At 34.9% G+C, this 16,578-nt stretch overlaps 1 long non-coding RNA gene across 23 annotated transcripts in view; it reads left to right on the forward strand.

The window, feature by feature from the left end:
• Positions 1-16,578, forward strand: part of LOC148758807 (uncharacterized) — a 210,858-nt gene that overhangs the window by 149,148 nt on the left and 45,132 nt on the right. For 19 of the 23 annotated variants that reach the window (XR_016020292.1, XR_016020295.1, XR_016020293.1 and 16 more), the window contains one exon: positions 5,478-5,536. The exons of the other annotated variants lie outside the window; for them this stretch is intronic. This is a non-coding gene — a long non-coding RNA (uncharacterized LOC148758807). The remainder of the gene's footprint in view (positions 1-5,477; positions 5,537-16,578) is intronic. 23 annotated transcript variants of the gene reach the window in all.

Raw genomic sequence — 16,578 nt, forward strand, 5'->3', positions numbered from 1 at the left:
AACAAACAAAGATACACCTACCTTCTGCCCACAGGGAAAAATCCAAGTTCAGTTTCAATTATTGCAACCAGCTCAAAATACAGAATCTCTGGGAAATATGCAGACCTCTACAATGGATCTTGATATGGTACTTTTAAGTGTCTGGCAATCTATAAAATAATAGACATATTTTCTTTCCTCCCCTCTTCCCCATAAAAAATACCCAATGTAAAGGGGTGGAAAAGGAACATAATAACTACAATAGAAATTTCTTTTGGGAAGCACTGAAGGACCCATAGGAAATAACAATTACAAAATCCTTCCAAACAGAGATTAAATGACACCTAAGCAGCAGCATTGAAATGTTTTGTTTTTTTTAAATTTATTGGCGTGACAATTGTTAGTGAAATTACATAGATTTCAGGTGTACAATTCTGTATTACATCATCTATAAATACCATTGTGTGTTTACCACCCAGAGTCAGTTCTCCTTCCATCACCATATATTTGATTAGTGCATCTGGCAACCTCAGTTCTCTTTTCGGGAAATTACACTCCACTTACTGGAAGGTTCTACCTTATCTTAATGGATAAAATGGGCTCATCCATGGCCACATGTGAGTGAAGTAAAGTAGAGCACAGCCTCACTGAGGACAGTTTTACATCATGCTCCCTTCAGGTGCATGATTGGGGGTCTGAGGATTGTTCTGTGGCTCACATGTGTTAGCAAAGTCTAATGGGAAGATGTGAGGGGCAACATTCATTATCCCTTGCTACTGGAATACAGAAACAGTTGATTTCTCAAATCCTGTTAAGCCCCAAATTTCTGAACCCTCTGCCATTTTAAGTGACAACATGAATCAGGTATAGATAATTTTCCTTAGCAAATTTCTGTTCACTTTTGTTTCTTCTGGAAAAATGGCTCATTCTCACTCAAGCTTATATCGTTTACAAATCTTTCTGAAAGCAGCAAGGATTATTAACAGCAAAGATTACTAACAGGATTTGTCCAGCTTTTTTTTTTTCCTGTAGCGCCAAAGTATACACAGGCCAATAGCCCGCCATCCATGTTTTCACTGGCAATGGCATAACAAGTGTCATCAGCTTTCTACCCTACAGTATTTTTTTGTTGCACTCTTCACCCTCTCATTAAGTCAATGCCACATGTTTTGGAATTTTAAGGGCAGTCTGCCCTTGTACATATTATTGATTTCAGTATTTGACTCAATTGTTGTATCAGAGATGCAAAATCCAGTGGCTCAAACAAGATACTTTTTTTTTTCTCATAATAGTCCCTGAGGTAAGCAGTTAGTATAGAGTAAATCTGTTCCAGTGTGATCAGTAGGCACGTTCCTCCCATGTTGCGGTCCTGACTTCCTAAGGCATTGTCCTTATTTACATGGTAGATGCCACATCATCACTTTGAGTGCATTCCACCAATAGAGGAGGTGGTGGTGCCCCAGTCCAAGGTGAGGAGCTTCTTCTTAAATTGGAAATGACCTCAAGGTTGCCACTCTCCCTTCTGTGTACGCCCCATATTTCCTGACTTAGTCACAGGGCACATCTAGCTGCAAGGGTGGCGGACGAGTGTATTTTCCGTCCATGTAAAATATCTTCCTATGGAAGAAGTGAGAAGTAATAGTTGGATAAGCAAAAGTATAGACTCAGGAAGACTCCATTACGATTATTATCCATTTTTTCCATTATTTTGCATTATCTATTATCTTACAAATATCTTGTATGTTCCACTTTACCCTGTTTAGAGTTCTGAAAGTAAAATTTCATCTTGGTGTGTATGTATCATTTATGATAGACAATAACTGCAGCTTCTTTGTCATGGTTTTTCTCACTACTGTTCTTTTTCCCTCTCTTATCTTCATCAATTCAAATTAAAAGGAAATCCAATGAAAACATAGTAATGCCATTAGACAGTGTTTGGTCTTCATAGAACACATCCTGGGAAACATAATCAGGCTGACTCTCAGGAAAATGATTGACCATGAGGAAGGCAGGGAGAAGCTGCTGTCAATGCCCTCATTTTTCTCTTCATCCCTATAAATGGGAATGCTGCTTGTTACATCATATTCTTGAGACTGCCACTTCTTGATCATCCAGGATATCAATGTAACAACTTTCAGGAATTTGTTACACATACATCAGGGTTCTCAATTGGGTTGCATCATTTCTAATAAGATAAGTCTGTGAAAGAAGAGATGAGCATCCAGCCACCAGCATGGTCTGAGACTTCTACAATCTCGAGCCATTAGAAGGATGGGGAGAAGAACATATCACTGTACATTTTTCTTAGGTAGTTTATCCTGGGCAATGATGGCTGGGCCAGTTAATCTCCCTCCCCCATCCCCCGATTTTACACAGGAATTGAATTCGTGCATTACCAATTGCCTCCTAGAAAGATAAAGATGGGCAAAATTCTCTGTCTCTCTCTTTTATCTCTAACATGTAGACTTTTATTTTTTTTTTCTGCTTTTCTTTCCTTACTATCAATGAAATCTCAAGTATTTCATTTAATTGGACTTATAAAATTGCCTTGAGGGATAATGACAACCACATAATTTTGGGCTTTTCTGTCTTTCCTTCCACCTTAACCCTTTGGCTTTGATAGCCCACCCTCACCTCTTATATAATTTGGTATTTGGTATAAAGCCATTTCCTTGCCACACATCTATATACTTAAAAGGAATTACTAATCTTGAGATAATTTGTAAGTTTAAATTCATGTATATGTAAATTTATAAATTAAGATTTAGGCAGAGGATTTTTAAGTGAAGGAGCTTATTTGAGGGGAAATACAGTGTATCACAAATATTTATAGATCCCTAAGTAAGATTTAAAAAATGCATTCATTATCCAAATACTTTGCTCAATTAAAATAATTTTCACTTTTTTATAGTATTTTAAAAATTATAACTTGGTTACATTAGGCTTCTCATGTAAAATAGTGTCTAGTCTCCCTATGAATAATTCAGTCCTTTATTCCATAAATATTTATTGAGCAGCTATTATGTGCCAAACATTGTTCTAGCCAATCATCCTGAAACCATGACTGCAAGAGAACAAAGTAGAGATCAAGTCCTATATCAGGGAGCTATTACATTCTAGAAGTGGGAAGCAGCCAATAAATAAATAAAGAAATGTGCGTTTGTTTGGTTATATGATATGTACAGTGGTGATTGACAAGCACTAAGATGAACAAAGCAAGGTAGGGATGAGTGAATGCTAGTTTGTATAGATTAGTGAGAGAAACCTCTCACAAATGACATTGGAGTGAGTTCTAAAAGAATGAGAGAAGAGACCACTAAATATTTAGGGAAAGCACATTCTAGGTACTGGGAATAGCAGATGAAAAGGTGCTGAGACAGGCATCTGTTTGTCATATTCAGGGAACAGCAAAGTGCCCTGAGCAGACTGCGTAAAGGAGAAAGTGGTTAGAGGTCTAAGAAATACTAGGGGCCAATGTGTGTAGGCAAAAATAAGATTTTTTAAATTTTTTTCCAAAATTATATGGGAAGCTATTGATGGGTTTTGAGTAGAGAACTAATATGGTCTAATTTACTTCTATAAGAATTACTTTGACTGCTAAGTGGAAAATAGCAACCGAGGAAGCAGAGCCCAGAGACCAGTTCGAAGGATACTGTATTTGGCTAAGTGAGAGATGGTGAAACTTTAATCGCTGTCATAGCTGTGGAGATGTTTACAAATGTTCAAACTCTGGATATGTTTTGTAAGTAGAAGTGACAAAATTTGCTGTTGGACTAAAGATTAGATGTGAGAGAAAGGATAGGTCTCCAGTTTTCAGCATGAGTAACACTATTTAAGGTGTTGTCTTTTATAAAGATGGGAGGCATTCAAAAGCAGCAGGTCTGAGTTGGAAAGAAAATCAAATTTTACATTTGGATATGTTGCGTTTTACATCCAAATGGAAATGTAGAGAAGGCAACTGGATCTATGAGACCACAGTAGAGGGGAGGCGCCAAGGCTGAGCCTATCACTTGGAAGTCATCAGAGCAGAGATGGTATTAAAGCCATAGGATCAGATGAGATTGCCTAGAGTATCAATAGAAAAGATAAAAATTCTAATAACTGAGCCCCTGTGGCCTTCAGGATTCAGTGGCTGGAAAAGTAAAGAGGTACCAGTAGAGAAGCATGAGGAAATGGAATGATCTGAGGAGATCCAAGAGAGGCCATCTCCCTGTGTTTCCCCGAATATAAGACCTAGCTGGACAATCAGCTCTAATGCGTCTTTTGGAACAAAAATTAATATAAGACCCAATCTTATTTTACTATAAGATTGGGTCTTTATAATAATATAATTAATATAATATAATATAATATAATATAATATAATATAATATAATATAATATAATATAATATAATACTGGGTCTTATTTTACTATAAGACTGGGTATAATATAATATAATAATATAATACCGGGTCTTATATTAATTTTTGCTCCAAAAGACGCATTTAAAGATGATTGTCCGGCTAGGTCTTATTTTCAGGGAAACACGGCAGAAGCAATTGAAGTGTTGGAAAGAGCAGGAAATGATCAACTGTGGTAAATGGTGCTAGAGTAAAATGAGGACCAAGTCTTGACCATTGAATTTGAAAATGTCAAGACACTGACAAAAGCTGTTTCAGTAGAGAAAACAGCCTAACTGGAATCTCTTCATAAGTATATGGAAGGATACACTGTGAAAAAGAGTGAGAAGAGTTGCCTCTTTTCAAGAAATTTTGCAGTAAAGAAGCAGAGAAACGGACCGTCAGGACAGTCGCTAGAAAGAGATTTCGGGGGTAGGGAGGAGTGTTTGAGGATGGGAGACATAGAAGATACTTGGATGCTAATAGGAATGGTGTCTTAGAGGCAGAAACTATTGCTGTGGGACAAAGTGATGACGATTGCAGTGGGGGAAGATTTTAAGTAACTCGAATAAGAAATGGAGGAAGAACACCTCTTTCTCAGTTACTAAAATGTGGAAGCATCTAGCAAACTGTTAAAAATAAATAGCTTATATATTTGAGACGTGCATGAATGTACTGTGGAAGGCTAAAGAGGAGAATAAATATAATTTTAGTGTTTGAAAGTGAAGATAAAATTGATGCATATTTCTTAAAGTAAGAGCATTAAAAGCCATAGACAATTGACCAGATGTCATCTTACATAGCACTTATTTTCTTGGAAATAGACCTCTTATAACTCTCCTCTTGACAAATTTTGAAGTCATTATACTGGTATTTTAGGGGAAATTTGGTTAATAAATTGGAGGCTAGAGATAAAGAAGTACTGAGGTGGCATGACAAAAATCATAGCACTCCTTTTGATAACCTTTATTTTCTTACTACTTCTTTAGGATTTTTTTGCCTAGAGGTTCTTGAGATACTACCTTAGCACACACTTTGCTTTGAAATTCCATATGAGTTTCTGGGTTGTTCCCTCTTGATTACAGTAACATTGACTGCTGTCTAAATCTGTTGCAGTGTGCCTGAATATTATGACTACGGTCATGGAGTAAGTGAAGATGCCTATGACAACTACGGTAAGATCTTTTCTTTACTAAAACTATGAAATCAGAACATCCATCTGTCACTGACAACTCAGAAATTACTTCTAGCTTTCTCCCCCTAGTTTTTACAGAAGTCTAGACTAAATTGATTTATGTAATTCCAAGGTGAGATTTGACATACAGAGCCAGTGCTAGAAAATTGGACAGATCAATTTTGATCAAAATTTCAAAAGCAATTAATCACAATCATAAATCATTTTCAACAGCAACAGTGAGCATTCTGAATAGTGTCTTCTATGTTCCACTGTGTCTATTCTCTGACTCATTGATTTCACAATAATATGTCTTCCCTGCTGTTACAAAGATCGTCAGAGTATTATACAGTTAAAATATTTTAAAATGTTTAAGGGCCAATATTGTAGCTTTCAAGTTATTTTCTACATTGTGCATAGTTCTTAAAATTGCCAAATAACATTTGGCTCATAAGAATTAATAGTCAATAAGTATATTAGCCTATAAAATTAATTAATTTTAAAAATACTTTACTTAATTAAAATTACATACCACTTAAAATTAATTGTAATTCAATTCAGTAAGATTTTATTGCGTGCCTATGATATATCAATGTAGTACATCACTTGTGAAGAATGGTTTCTGGTTCCTTAAAATACATCTGCACCATCAACAGTAGACCACCTTGAAAAAATACTCATTTAAATATTCCAATTCCGGAGTTTTAGAAAAATAATGCCGAGGCCATTCTGTTCCTCTTTATGGGGAGCAGTGAAGGAAATGATGCATGTTCCCTGTGGGGTTCCACATGATAAGGGTGCAGCGCTTCATTGAGAAGGAGAAGGAATGGTCCAGACCTCCAGAGAAAGGAAGAAATTGCTCCCTCCTTGGAGCCAGAGTCACTAGATGGACTCATTCTCTCAATGGACTACTACTAGGCTGAGTTCATTAGTAGGAGTAGAAAAATGAACCAACACCACAATTGCCATTCATAAATTGAACACATTGTATATTTTTTCCATGTATTTATTTATAATAAATTGTAATATTAAGTACTTTTATCTTCATTTGATCATACGGAAACTGAACAGAGGTTAAGTCAATATGAGAGTATAGCTGTGCAGCTCAACTTCTGTTTTTATATTCTCAGCAGTGCTTCGAATGCTATTACTTGGGGCTACCACACACGAGGTACCTATTATGGCTCTGTGCTAAGCAATTTATGATGAGGATTAGCGATTATGAAGACACCGCTCATTACACATTATATGTATATTTATATAATCTAGTTCCCATTAGAATCCAGCAAGGTTCACACTCATATTATTATCTGCATTTCACAAATGAGGAACTAAGGCTTAGAGCATTAAGTAGCCTGCCTCAGTCAACAATTAGCAAATGACAGAGCAAGACTGTGAATTCAAGTTTGTCTCATTTTGTAGATGGGAGTGGGGTCAGAGTTCAGTGGACCCTGGGACAAAGAACAGGATCTGGTACTTTAAACTTGAAGGGTTTTTAAAGGAAAGATATTCAGCTTGGTGAGATTTCTCTTAGGGGGATGAAGGTTTCTATAGTATTCTCTTTCCCAGACTCCAGCTTCTATGTCATCAATCAAATTGACCCAATCTTTTGCTGGTGTGAAAGATAGGGATATTCTCCAAAACAACTTAAACATATTTTCAGAAATTACTTCACAGAATTAACAGGTGATGGACAAGTTTGCATGGGTCTGACTCAGTTAATAAAGCACAGCTTTAATTTTGTTCTCCCTAGAGTTTTTCCCTCATTGAAAGGAGTGGGTCAAAGGCATCCACTGGTGTTTAATAAGAACACTAGCATCCAAAACCCAAAGCCACATCACTGGGCCAGCCAGTCTGAGCTGAGAGACTGCCCAGCACCCCAGAACACACCTAACTCGGCAGCATTCTCTGAGTTCCACACAGCAATAGGTATACGTCCATTGTTCCAGGCACATTCTTAATCAAATGGGAGACAAGCCACATGCCTTGTATGGTTAGTTACTGAGGATGATAGAGGAATAAGACACAATATGGGCCTTTCTTTCATCCATTCGACTTTAGTGCACATAAGTACTGCCAGGCTCTAGAAATATGGTGGTGTACAAGACAGACGTTATCCCTCCCTGGTTCCTGCTGTCTGATGGTGAGAAACATGGATACTTATAAAAAGTATGCCATGTTATAAACCATGTGATGCAGTATTTCTGTAGAAGGTCAGAAAACATTACTCATTTAACAAATATTTATTTAATGGCTAATGCATATATATATATTTTTTAATTTATTAAATTTATTGGGGTGACAATTGTTAGTAAAATTACATAGATTTCAGGTGTACAATTCTGTATTACATCGTATATTTAATTCATTGTTCTCAATCCTAAAGATACTACAGGGAACAGTCTCTTGAAGCTTCCATTCTAATGAAAATACATATTATTTATAAATCACTTTTTTAAAAAGGAAATTTCATTTTCATTCACAGTCATTGTTTTTTACACTTGGCACATCAATTGAGGAAAATCACATCTATAAGCTTTACTTGACAGCATTACGTGCACCGAAATCAATGGCAGGATGAAGTTGATGATATATGACTGGGTAGTTAGGAATGAGAGATGATATTTCTATTTCTAAGTCTTTACATTCTAAAAATGTTAATACCATATAAGACAGTGGGAGAAAGCATGTGAATACAAACTATTGCCTCTCAGACCTTTTAATGGAGATGCAGGAGCCACCTCTACCATGCAGTAGAGGTGGGCTCATCTCTATAACCCATGGATCTCACAGTGTTCTTTTTGGTTGTTTGGTTGTCCTGCTACAGCAAAATCTGGAGACAAACAATTTATTTTACTTTAGAAGCTACACCTAGGTTTCATTCTGGGTCAAATTACAGTTTACCAACAAGCAATTCTCTGCACACAGAAAGCAGGTGATAAATTATTTTTAATAAAGTAATGAGGAAAACTCAGAAAGGGATTTAACTATTTGCACATAGTAAGGAAGATATTACTTAGGCAGCAATTTTTACTTAATAACTTTTATTTACTTATTTTATTAACTAAAATATCAGCCACACTGACTATATTCTTAATGTTGAAAGACTAGACGCATATATGCCTACAAAAAACTTTTTTAGGGACCATGATCTTTTTTTCTTTGGCCACTAGAATCTATTGCCATTTCCTGACCTTACTGAGCAAGCATTAGTTCAAGAACGCACCCCATAATCAAGGTGTTTTTACTCTTTGTTTGAAAATGGTGATATGTCAACTCTTTATGCATTCTAATTTGGGAAGTGCTTCTTGATTTTCATGACAGAAGGATGATTATTTAGAACAGAATTAATTTACTTACTTTGTTGGCGTCAAAAGATGATATTCCAGGGACTGAGGAAAAGAAATTTCACCAATCCATTACAGTCAATTTTCCATGGTGAAGAGTTCACTGAAAACAATGTGTGTGAGGAAGTGGAGTTGAGGAGGGAAGCTGCTTAGAAACCAGGATTCCAGCAGCCGAAGCTAATCGCACTGCCCAGTAATCCTCTGGCTCACTGTGGCCCATCTGTGGTAAACTTTGTCTGTGGTAAACTTTGGACAACAGAATAGGGGTCAGGGAATTCTGAACAAGAAGAATGCCAATGTTTTAAAGGGTGCAGATGTGAATTGATTTTATTTTACTTCATTTTCATTTTTATTTTTTTCAGATTTTATTGGAGAAGGGGAACAGGACTTTATTGGGGAACAGTGTGTACTTCCAGGCCTTTTTTCCAAGTTGTTGTCCTTTCAATCTTAGTTGTGGAGGGTGCCGTTCAGCTTCAAGTTGTTGTCCTTTCAGACTTAGTTATGGAGGGTGCAGCTCAGCTCCAGGTCCAGTTGTCGTTTTCTAGTTGCAGGGGGCATAGCCCACCATCCCTTGCGGGAGTCGAACCAGCAACCTTGTGGTTGACAGGACGCATTCCAACCAATTGAGCCATCCAGGAGCTCAGCGGCAGCTCAGCTCAAGGGGCCATGTTTAATCTTAGTTGCAGGGGGCGCTGCCCGCCATCCATCCGGCAACCTTATGGTTGAGAGCCCACTGGCCCATGTGGGAATCCACCTGGCAGCCTTCGGAGTTAGGAGCATGGAGCTCTAACCACCTGAGCCACCGGGCCAGCCCCGATTTTATTTTTTAAGAATTGTATTTTGCCACGGTGTTTAGAAGTCTAAGCAGATGCATAGGTCTGATTAACCTAAAAAATAAGTTCTTTTTTTACTCTAAAAATAATACACATAGAAATAATACATTATAGGAAACTTAGGTCAAAGAAAGAAGGAAACGTAAATCACCGTACGCTGCTATATTTGTTCATTTTTTTACACTTTGTTTTAAGTTTTACCAATTTTTATTTTTTAAGATTTTACCAATTTTTTAATCCATCATGATACACATGTTATTTAAAAAGAGAACAAAACTGAGACTGCTTTATAAAAATTCCTTTAAGATTTTTCTATCATAAAATGAAAAAGAAAGGTTTTCTTTCACTTCTGAATCATTAGGATTATACCTTGACAAAATGTAGAGTTTAACATATTTCCACATGTGCTACCAGAATTAACTGCTAATATGTTCAGTTGAAAAGGGCTACTCCCTTCTTTTGTATACGCAGGGAATAAAGAGAATACTTGCATGTCAACCATATGTTCATAATTTAAATTTGGATAATTCTCATACTCATATTTTACATAGATAATAGAAAAAGGACTAAGTCAAATGACAAAAAATAATAAAAGCTCAGCATCATAGCCTCGAAGCCAAATCAAATTAACATACATTATATGTACTCAGCTTTTGTATTATTATGTAGAGGGACCTTTAAGTGCAAGCTTCTTTCTGTTATCTACAATATCTAAATGGTCATAACATTTAAATAGCGTGTTTCCCTGAAAATAAGACCTAGCTGGACAATAAGCTCTAATGCATCTTTTGGAGCAAAAATTAATATAAGACCTGGTCTTATTTTACTATAATATAAGACTGGGTATAATATAATATAATATAATATAATATAATGTAATGTAATATAATATAATGTAATGTAATATAATATATAATATAATATAATATAATATAATATAATATAATATAATATAATATAATATAATATAATAATATAATACCAGGTCTTATATTAATTTTTGCTCCAAAAGACGCATTAGAGCTGATTGCCCAGCTAGGTCTTATTTTCTGGGAAACACGATATGCATGTGGAGCAGTGATTTGAGGACCCACTCATGTCAAATTGATGTTTTTTAGTTAATTATCCATACCTCACATACAAGTAGCATCCATTTATATCTTTAAATCATTATATCTTTAATGAACAGTGCACAGTCTTTTAAATCAGTAACGTTTATTCCAAAATATAAATCTTGCATCTCTACTTATTTGCTCACTTCCATTCTGAATTAGTAATTTCTCTCTGTTACATTTTGGTTGTGTGATAGCTGAAGATACTAAATCTCAATGGAATGTTTACATGTTTATTAAATAAGTAACCCCAATTCTCAGTTTCCTGGCAACACCCCAGACTCAGACAGTATGTGAAGAGGCTCAGGGTCAGTTGCGGCAGACTCCCTCCTCCACTGCTCAGGCTGGTAGGAAGAATTGTCGGGCAAAAGGAGCCTATAGACAGGGGAGAAGGAATGCTCCGTGGGATAACTGGGTCTTGCATTCAGAAACACTCACGGATGGCACCTCTCATCCAGGATTCCTTCTGAAATGGTTTTAAATAAAACACCAGAAGTAAAATCCAATCATTCAGAGTGACACTTCTCTGAATCTTCATACATTGTGTTGTGTATATCACCTGATTGAAATTGTGTTTGTCTCTTTTGTGCCCATAATTCATATTGAAATAAGAAATACGTTGACTTCCAAGAAAATCATGTACCCTTCTGGGCTTCATAGCAATTAAATTATTTAAGGTATTTACAGGTAACTTAATATTTAGTATAAAACTATTTTTCTTGCAGCAATGAAAATATACAATTTTAAATATTAATTTAAAAAAATAAATATTAGACTTTAATACAATATAATTATTTATTATGTTTGATATGAATATTCAGTAAATATTTCATTGATGTTAGTTATTATTTAATTAATATTTAAATATTATATTTCTGATAACTTGAGTTTATTCTTGGAACATGAATATTTGACTTACCGGAATTCCAAATCAGTTTCTGCTTCTTTCAAATATTTCCTAATTTATCAGTCATTGTAATTGTTTCCAATAAGTCTGAATACCTCATGAGTCAATAGGGTGCATTTTAAATACAGTACATAGACCAACTTGGCTAAGCAATGCTTCACATAAAAAATACCTTCTAAATTCTCTCTGAGACTGACATCTAAGAATGGACAGCAATACTGTCTTCTCAGAGAAAAGAGCTGTTTATAAAAATGTACCTAATGTATCAACTGAAGAGCTAATTATGCATCCATTCTTTAGTGGTATTTGAGATGACAACTGTGTGGAACCAAGGAGGATAATATTAATACATGTCATGCAATGAATGAAAAGAAAAAGAATTTTTGTGCTATATTCTAGGGCATTTGAGTGCCTCACTTCAAGTCGATTGCAGAACACGAATGCTGTTGAGGAGCTGGAATGATTATTATCCCAGTGTGAAAATAAGCACTGAATTGATTAATCTGTAAAACAGCAAGAGAAAATGAAGCTAACTGGCCATCATGACAGCCAAGTGATTCAAGAACAAAGATTGTCAATTTTAATAGTAAAGAAAAATACAAATTTGAAAAAAATTAATTTTAGAAATGAAGATGAGTTTTCTTAATATAGGCAAGAATTTATCAGTCATTTTAAAAACTAATGCATACAACAATTTATTTTTTTAATAAATAGTAAGGTTACTACATGATAATCTATTGAAAACAATACTGTGATTTATTCAATTTAACTTTTAATATAGTTTTTGGTTTTTTTTGCTTTTTAATAATAGTTTTTGAACTTTGTTTTTACTGTGTTTCCCCCAAAATAAGACCTAGCTGGACAATCAGCTCTAATGCGTCTTTGGAATAAAAATTAATATAAGGCCAGTATTATATTATATTATATTATATTATATTATATTATATTATATTATATTATATTATATTATATTATACTATAAGACCCGGTCCTATATTATAGTATAACAAGACCGGATCTTATATTAAGTTTTGCTCCAAAAGACACGTTAGAGCTGATGGTCCGGCTAGGTCTTATTTTGGGGGAAACACATGCTTTTAAATCATTTTAAAATTCATTAAAAATTTTCTATTGACTTAAAAATGTTCTATTCCTTACACTTTCAGAGGTTACAGTGAGATGGATATCTAATCCAACTAGTCTTGATAATAAATGCAGATTATGTTGCTTAGGCAAGAAACAATCAAAAACAGCATGCACCACTACTTCATGGCTTGCAATGCTAATTTTAAGTTAGCTGTACTGACAGTTTCAGTTTTGTTTTGAATTATGCATTACTAAATTCAACAGTTTTGGGCAAAACTGGAACCTGTTTTTCATTATTTTAGGTCAGAGATTCTTTCCCTAATTAACATTTTAGAATCACCTGGTGAATTTTGACAAAGTACCAAGGTCCAGTTACCACCCCAGATCAGCTATATCATAATCATTTTTTTTCCCAATTGTTACCTTAGAAACTTTAAAAAAAAATTATTAAGTTTATTGGAGTGACATTGGTTAATAAGATTATATAGGTATCAAGTGTACATTTCTATAATACACCATCTATATATTGAATTGTGTGTTCACCACCCAGAGTCAGTTTTCCTTCCATCACTGTATATTAGACACACCCCTTACCCTCTGGTAACCACTAAACTGTTGTCTGTGTCTGATTTTTTTGTTTGTTTGTCTTGTTTCTTCCTTTCAGTTTTATATCCCACATATGAGTGAAGTCAAATGGTTCTCAACTTTTTCTGTCAGATTTATTTTGCTTAGCATGATAATCTCAAGATCCATCCATGTTGTCACAAGTGGCAGCACAAGTAATATCAATCTTAGAGAGGTTGTGGAGAAAAAGGAACCCTCATACGCTACTAATAGGAATGCAAATTGGTATAGCCACTATGGAAAACAGTTTGGAGGGTCCTCAAAAAAATTAAGACTAGAATTACTGTAGGACATAGCAATTCCTCTTCTGGGTAACTACCCAAAATACCTGAAAACATTTATCTTTAAAGATATATATATATATATATATATATATATATGTATGTATGTATGTATGTATGTATGTATGTATGTATGTATATGTATATGTATATGCATATGTATATGTACATATATCCCTATGTTCATTGCAGCATTATTCTCAGTGGCCAAGACATGGAAACAATCGAAGTGTCCTTCAACAGATGATTAGATAAAGAAGAGGTGATACATATGTACAATGGAATATTACTCGGCCCTAATAAAAGATGAAATATCATAATCTTTGAGGATGAGAACTGGGCATCAATTTTAAAAATTCCTGGGTGGTCCTGTGTGCAAGCTAAGGTTGAGAATAAGTTTTAGACAGATACATGCCTGGGAGCATGATGACAGTAGCCTGTGGTCTTAATATGAGAGGTCAAAACTGTGCCAGGCATTGGCATTCTCGGCAATAACACACAAGTTATATATAGGCTACTTTTAGAATGTTAGGTAATTTGTAAGTAAACAGTTGTGATATAAAATATTTGTGGAAATTTTTTAAATTCACTTTTACAAAAAACTTTATGTAATGGAAATAGAATTTAGTCCCTTTTTGAAAATTGTGTGTTGAGCAGTTAAATCTCAAACCTGACTTAGTCGAAAATTTACCAGAATCCACAAAAAATTATATTAATAATCCACACACAGCTAACAACTCTTGTTTAGACAATAAAACGAGCCACAGGAAAGTACTGTTTAACACTTTCTTTTCTACCGAGATAATGTACAAAAAGTATGTATTTAATATGGTATAGATTTATATTTAGAATGTAGAAAAAGGGAAACTTCTTTAAAAATACAAAGTACAGAAAACAAACTATGAAGCTAGGAAAATATTTTCTTACCCACATAGAAATATACCAGCTAGGAAACTATATATCCATGATATATATATATATGGAGGTGTTTATATAATTTCCAGAGTTTGGGGAGATTTCTGTGTTTATTGAAAGAGGGCATGAAATAAACGTGCTACACTTCATTTACTAAATATGTCATAATTTATTGAATGACTCAATAGGAACTGATACATGTAGATTGCTGAAAAACAATGCCAGCTGAAAATGTAATTATAATTATTGATGACTTACTATAATCAATGTCTTTTTGTATTTAACAAATGACTTAATTATACCGGTACCTTGTCAAACCTTTAACTCAGTTGGTAACAAAATGTGCCAGGAAAAAAACAAACCTTAATTTTTATCAACAATACTTCTTCTACTTGAAGACCTAAGAAATGTTTTCAGTGAACACCACTGAACACTTATACTTTAGGTGATCACCAAAGTCATCAACTCCATTGTCTAAAATGAAGTCAGGGATCAGTCAAGTTAGAACTTGCATGAAATTCCTGGCTAAGGAATTTTGGTTTGATTTGGAATGTGCTACAAGAGCAATTTTACAGGCTTAATCAATTGTACTTGAAAAGTCCCTCAGGCTACAAGGTGGAGAAGCGTAAGGGTGTAAGGGTTGTTTGCACACACACACACACACACACACACACACAGTAGGGAATGTATATGTGTGTATATATATATAGTATGGATAAAAATAAAATCATGCAAAGGTACAAAAGGTAACTAGGGGAGCTGAGTATTCTCGGAGAAGATGACAAAGACTTGCAGTGAAATAGTGTTCGTGGAGATGGGAAGAAAGGATGGGTTAAACATATATCAAGGAAGAAAAGACAAAGCTGGGTTATTGCTTAGATCCATTGAGCAAAAAAAAAAAAAAAAAGAGGCGATCATGAAGATGTGAAGAGGTTTTGGTGGGTACCTAGGTAGATAGGTAGTAGGTATTTGCATCATTTGCTCAAATGGGAAATTTGGGAAGATTTATTAGGTAGGATGGAGAAAAAGATGAGTTTAGTTTTGGAAAAAGTTGACTTTGAGACACCTGAGGAGATGTCCCACAGGCAGTTAGTTGTGCATGTCAGAAGCTCAGAATAGTTTGTGAAAACTAAAATGTGTCATCAGTATTAGATTAAGAGACTTGCTGCAGGGGTCTTTCAACAAGGAAGAGGAAAAACCAGAAGTCAAATGCAGCTCTGGCTGCAAAACTCTTGGGACTCCCATTCAAAGTGAAGAGATCCTTCTGAAGGAAGCCTGTGGTTTCTTCTATAGGTACAAATTAAGATGTAAAATATTTAAATATAATTAATTTATGCAATCAATAATTACCAAGTGTCTGCTACGTGCATTGTAAAATACTAACAAATTCCCTTCGTTATTCTCTAAGTGGATTATCCCCAGTGTTACTTTTTCCTAGCAGAAAATATCTTTTAAAAAATTTGAAATAGGGATAAAAGCTGTAAACGCTTCCCATAAACTGACTGGATTTCCTGACAGCATAACTAATGGTGAAATAAAAGTTAACTCTCCTTGGAACATAATTCACTATGGTTGTCTGTGAAAACAGATGCTGATCATCTATAGTTCTCCTTCAGTTTTTCCCCTTTTACTATTTGCTTTTTAAAACAACAAACTCAGCAATTACAAATAGTGGCAGTACAAATTGTGTGGATGAAGTATGGAGCCATTCAATTCCAAAATTCCATAAATATTTTTAAATGCTCAGGGCAGAGCAGATAACTCTGCCTTTCACTTTGCATGAGTGACCACTTAGATTTGCACCTTTACTATTCAGTTCAAGCAGCCACATTCCTCTTACGAAAAATCAAGTTACAATCTCAGTCATTTAGTTAATTGTCCTTGGAATCACCAAGTATTATGTAATATGAAAGGAGTGAAATAAAATGAAGTCCTATT

Source organism: Rhinolophus sinicus, chromosome 2 (assembly GCF_057876585.1).
Source record: "Rhinolophus sinicus isolate RSI-liver-muscle chromosome 2, RSI-T2T, whole genome shotgun sequence".
Taxonomy (NCBI): Eukaryota; Metazoa; Chordata; class Mammalia; order Chiroptera; family Rhinolophidae; genus Rhinolophus; species Rhinolophus sinicus.